Genomic DNA, 6,000 nt, shown 5'->3' with positions numbered 1-6,000 from the left:
TACCAGCTTATTATTTATTTTCTAAAATCATGCTTGCTATACTGTCCAGGCTAGGCATGAACAACTTCTTTTCCTACCTCCTTAGCCCTGGGCTGTACTTGAACTAGCTTTTAAATCACCATCTTGATTTTGGCTCTGCTTCATTAAGATTGGTTATTCAATTGGGGATTGGCTAACCAAAGAAATGATAGAGTGTTCACCACAAATTGCAGAGGCAGTTGTGATTAGTGGAAATAGTCTCTTAATTTACTAGGTGCTTCCAATTTAGCTCCTTTCTTTGTGGCTGATATCTATGTGTCATGATCATTATATGTTGCCTCATTTGCAGTTCCTTCACCAGTCAGATTCTCTTCGTATAAATCCAGACAGCTTTTGACTGACACATATGACTTAGAGGAACTGTCAGAAACCACACCACCATTTAATATAGAATATATGTCTAATGAGCCTTCATCATTGTTTTTAAGAAGAGAGGCAGATACTGATAGAAAACCAACTTGTTCTGTCACCATTATCATCATCTGCTTCCTTGATCCTATATCCCTCCTTATATTGCCTGCCTTTTCTCTCCCCTTCTCCTTCTTTGTCTCCCTTCCTTCCTTTATCCTTCCCTCCCTATGGGTCTTTTTCACTTGACTTACCTTTATGGTGCCAGTCTTTGGGATGGGCAAGCTGTTTAACTGAGCTGTATTCTTTGCTGGAAATTTTTGAATGGAATATTCGTGCACACATGAACTTGGAGAGAACCACAAGTGTAAGGAACCTCTCCATCATTAAACAATTTAGGGCCAGTATGTCTTGGGAATATTTTACACCATTGCTCACTCATTTATTCTAAGGAAATATTTCAAAGAAAATCTCTTAGATTTTTATAAAATTTCATACATAATATACTTTGGTATGCATGTTTAAAAGGTATCAACACCCCTCCCAAAGAAAATTATACAATTTTATTTTTACTTTTTAGAAATAGTTCCAAAATGTTCATATTCTTAAATGTTTCCTCTGTGAATTTTTTACTTTTTGTAATGTTTAAAAATGATATATTGCAAAATAATATACTTTTAAAGAGTACGTTTAGTTTGTTCATATTAGATATACTTGGAGAGTTGTCATTTATTACAGGATCAAGTTTATTGTATATGTGTACATGTATGCATTAAGTCATGTCTGTGTAGTTCAGAATATAGCTTTTGGGAGTTGTTGCTCTCCTTTCACCATGTGGGTTCCAGAGATGGATTCAGGTTGTCAAGCTGTCTGTAAACACCTTTACCTGCTGAGCCATTGTACTATCTTACTCTGTAATATTATGAAAGAGGGAATTGAGACTCAAAGAAGTTGGGTTTTGTTTAGAACTACTGACTCATTCCTCAGCTGTAGCTAGAATGAAATCTGACTACAAATCTGTTGTTTTTACATTAATTATACATAGCCTGTCATATTTTTCTTTTGCTTATAATGTCTGACAGTATTCAGTGCCCCCCCACACCCCCCTTCATGGCTTTTCACAGACTACTAATAGTGCTAATCTTGTGACTTACGTTGTAAGTCAATTTAAAAGGAGCTTGGGGAAAGGCTGAGTTCTAATACAGGCACATGAGCTGGAGGAGATACTGAGTTGTCCTCAAAAGGTCTCTGTCTTTTCTGACCCAGATACACAGCTTTTAACCTGGCGAGCAGTTCTGGCAAGAGGCGTGAGTGCTTATAAGAGCTGGAAGTTAAGTTGTATTATTGAAATGTTACTGTCTAATAACATTTTTTAATATTGAGCACTTTTGTATAAATGAAACTTATTTTGTCAAGGTGCAAACAAAATAATTTTTTTCTTTTAAATTGCCAATTTTGTCTTATTCAGTGTTGAGAGCTAGATTGTAGCTTCTTGAGTCATTTTTTCAAAGCTGCCCAATTAAGAGAAATATTTGTGTTTATTTCATCTTCAGATAGTTTGTCATGCTGTAGAATGCCAGCAGAAGATTTTTTTGAGAATACTGTTGGCTTGCTTACCAAGGTGCTGGTTTACCCTTCTGGGGTAAGTGTGATGCATCAGGTACAGGGGACATAATACTGTAGCACTAAACTGTTTGTTGACACATACTCCCCCCCCCCACACTTTTTTTTTGGTCAGAATTTTCACAGAATCTGTAAATTCTAAAGATAATATCGTGACCTATATCATAGCCTTTTGGTGAGAAGAAACAGAATAAATAGGTGCTGTGGCTTACACAGTTTGGTTGCTGTTTCATGCTCGGGCATAGTTTAAGAAAAAGATGTTAAGTTGAGCTTTTGCAGATTATTATGCAAAATTAAATGCACACTTACTCTTTCATAAACTCCTGGAAACAGTTGATGTGAACTCAGGATTCTAGAGACATTGGTTTCAGGGGTGGCTCTGCCAGTACCACATTGTGGTTGTAGAAAGGCCATTGAACATGTTTGTGTATCTGTGCTTTCATATTATAAAATACATTTATGCAATTTATTCTTTTTTTCCCACCACTTTTCAGTACTTTTGTGGTTATTAAACACAGGGCTGTAGAAGAAATACTATGAGAAATTCTAATTTTTTTCTTTGTATCAGGAACTGTTACAGTGGTAGAAAACAAGTAAACAATAAAGCTATTATGTACCAATGACATATCTGTTAGACTGATATAGCAGATGTATGTTGAAGGGTGGTTTTATTGTGTGTAGACTATTAAGGAATTTGGTTTATGATAATGTGCATTTGATCAAATTTCTGAGACAATGGGGGATGGAATTACATGGTTATGAAGGGTAAACTACTCACAGAGATAGAGGTCTGAGGGTGGAAACAGTAATCAGAGACTCCAGTGTGGATGTAATACAGCAAGTGAGGATGGTGGCAGAGGAGGGAAAAATGGGGAGTCAGGCTACTGGAGATTGATAGCCTTCATTATTAACAAGTGCTTACTCTAACATAGGTAGCAGATATAGAAAATTTTAAGCAGAGACATTCCATAACCTAATTTGAGATTTTAAAAGAAGGAACCTTGTGCTCTATCTCTGTCTGTCTGTCTGTCTGTTTATCTATCTATTTACACATATACATACATACATACACATGCACACTCTTTCAATCTCTCTCTCTCTTTGAAGAGGACTCTATATTAGGATAGACTGATCATGACTCAGATTTGCCATGCACTTGGTGATGTTTTGTTTTTATTTTTGTTTTTATAAAGACAAAGTCCTACTATGTAGCTCAGGTGTCTCTGAGCTCACTGTGTTAAACCTGAGTGTCAGGATTATAAATTTTTACGTTTATACTACCATACCCAGCTGTCTTTATTTGGTGCCTTTTTTGAAGGGGGTGGGTAGGATTTTGCTGTGTAATCCTGGCTAAAATTTGCTATGTAGATTTGCCTGGGATCTTCTTGGATCTATCTGCTGATTGCTGGGACTTGGCTCTCACATTGTGCTTTTATATGACCAGTACACCAAATTTTTAAAAGTTTGTTTTTTGTTTGTTTATTTTTGTTTTTTTAAGACATGGTTTCCCTTTATCTCTGGCTGTCCTGAAAACTCATTTTGTAGACCAGGCTGGCATGGTCTACATAGAGATCCACTTGCCTCTGTCTCCCAAGTACTGTGATTTTAAGGCATGTGCCACCACTGCCTGGTAAAACTTGATATTTTGTGATGTGAAAATTATTTAGAAAATAAAATCTAATTGGAATATAGCTACAGATTCATGTTTTCTGTACTTTCACTAGTACCATGAAGACAGAGTAGCCGAAAAATTAGTCTGAAAAATCATAAAATGTTTACTCTTTTAAACATATTTGCTAACTTTGTCCTGTATGTTCCTGCTGTGACTACCTAGATAATCACGTAATCCTTGTTTGGTGCTGCCTTTTCTGTACTGCCTGATGGTTGTGTTTTGTGTTTCAGAATGATTCTGTTTGTTCAGTCTTTTCTGAGTGTCTACACTTTCTAACATTCTGCTTTAATTACTTATTTTTATATTTGTTATTTTCAGTTTTCTCCCTTTTGAACTTGGTACACGGAGAACAGCTGGTTTGTTTATTTTGTCTTTTTCTAAATTCTCAGGAGAGTGCTTGGGTTATAGATGATTCATAAATATTTGTTGAAATTTATTGACATGTTGATGCTTCCCTAAAATCAATAATGTCACCGGCTGAAAGTTGTTTAGTCAAATGTGGAAAGGTGTGTCAAGTATTGGAAAAGGCTAGAGACTATTTTAGGGAAGGAATGTGCTTTCTTGACCTCTTTGTGATGCAAAGATCTTACCTATTTTGCTCATTGGTTCAATTTAGATGGCTTGTATGCATTGTAGCCTTTGCTGTGCATTGGTCATATTGTTAATTCAGAAAGGACCTTTTGGTGTCTGTCTAGTGTTATAAGTGTTCAAACTATATGATGGAATTAAACATTCACATCATCACAGGAGTTTTGTCTGCTTTTTGGTGGAGATGATAGCTGGGCTTTTAAAAATAAGTGAAAGAACCATAGTTTGCAGAGTTTGCATAGGACATGCCAAGTTCTCAACACAAGGGAGATTTTTTCTTTTTTTTGCCCCAGAGAGATGAAGACAGGTTTAGACAAAGAGGGGAGAAAAAGGGTAAGGGAGAAGAAAGAAAGGGATACATGGTATTAATATTTGCTCTAAGGACTGCAAAGAGCTATCTCTGGGTAAAGAGGAGACAGACATGGTTCATAGGCAAATGACAGTTTAAAAAGAGAAAAAGGGAAAAGCCTGTGTTAGGGTGAACTAGTTTATTTTGGTTGGGCATATTAATTAGGTGAGCCAAAAGGGGACTGGACTTAAATATAAATAGCTGGACCTTGATAGCCTCAGGACTGAGGAAGGAGTGGCCAAATAGAGGAATAGACCTAGGTGGTCTAGGTTTAGGAATGTAATCTGTTTAACAAGGCAGAGAGAATGGGGGAAGGGCAGGCCTGATAGCACCGTATTTGCCATCTAGAACCCCTTCAGTAAGGATTTTCATGTTGTGTATTGACCTATAATTTATAGTTTTTAAAAAAGTGTTTATTCTTACTCATGCCTTTAAGGAGGAAAATTACTGAGATTTGTATCCTCTGTACATTACTATAATACAAAAACTTAATGTATCTGTGTCTAGAAAATTGAAGTTTTTGAGAGGTTTGATAATAATAAATTTGTATGTATTTGTTCTTATTTTGCTTAGTGTTCTGGGTTCATTCATTTTTAGTATTTTCTACTAAACATACCAACATACCAAGTACAAATTAATCAGTAAGCATTTATGAATCTTATATAAATTGATCTTTTTAATTATATCAATGAGACAGGGTTTCTCTGTGTAGTCCTGTCTGTCCTTGAACTTGAACTGGCTTTGTAGACCAGGCTGCCATCAGTCTCCCCAATTCTGTGATTAAAGGTATTCTCCATCACGCCCAGCTTAACGTTTATTTATTTGTTTATTTCATGTGTATGTGTTCATGTGTGTGTAGATTGCGGGAATTGGTTCTCTTCTTTTTCACTCTGTGGGTCCTTGTGATTGAACACAGTGGCCAGTCGGCCTGACTTAATCAGTTATTTTGAGGCCAAAAACAAAACAAAACAAAACGGAACACCCAAAACAAATATGGGCAGTATGTCAAGAAAGGCATTTGTCCTCTGGCTTTCATATGCACATGGACATATACATGTGTGCCTGTACACACAGCAATACACACACACTTAAAATTGTTAGCCTCCTACATCACTCTCCTCAGTTACAAGCTTATTGGAGTGCACTACTTCACTGACTTGTTTTTTAGTTTCAAGGCCAGAATTTTAATCACTAAATTGATTATTTTTTTTTTAAAAGAGAAACTCTAAAGAATGTTAGTTGCATGATTTTTTTTTTCCTGTCTTAGAATGTACTTAATACAGTTTGACTTAAAATATATAAAAAATATTTATGTGTATGGGTGTTTTGCCTGAGTATATATCTGTACATCATTATTATGTATGGAGCTGATGGAGGCCAG

General features: G+C 36.0%; 1 protein-coding gene across 3 annotated transcripts in view; it reads left to right on the top strand.

Annotated features, from left to right (window-relative positions):
* The first annotated feature begins 1,948 nt into the window (after positions 1–1,948).
* Positions 1,949–6,000, top strand: part of STRBP (spermatid perinuclear RNA binding protein) — a 74,543-nt gene continuing 70,491 nt past the window's right edge. For all 3 annotated transcript variants that reach the window (XR_013975304.1, XR_013975305.1, XM_080927249.1), the window contains exon 1: positions 1,949–2,029. The gene's annotated coding sequence lies outside the window, so the exon portion shown is untranslated. The remainder of the gene's footprint in view (positions 2,030–6,000) is intronic.

This window comes from Micromys minutus (assembly GCF_963924665.1).
Source record: "Micromys minutus genome assembly, chromosome: 13".
NCBI classification, from domain to species: domain Eukaryota; kingdom Metazoa; phylum Chordata; class Mammalia; order Rodentia; family Muridae; genus Micromys; species Micromys minutus.
Note: the sequence above shows the minus strand (reverse complement) of the source record. Positions and strands in the feature narration are given on the sequence as shown.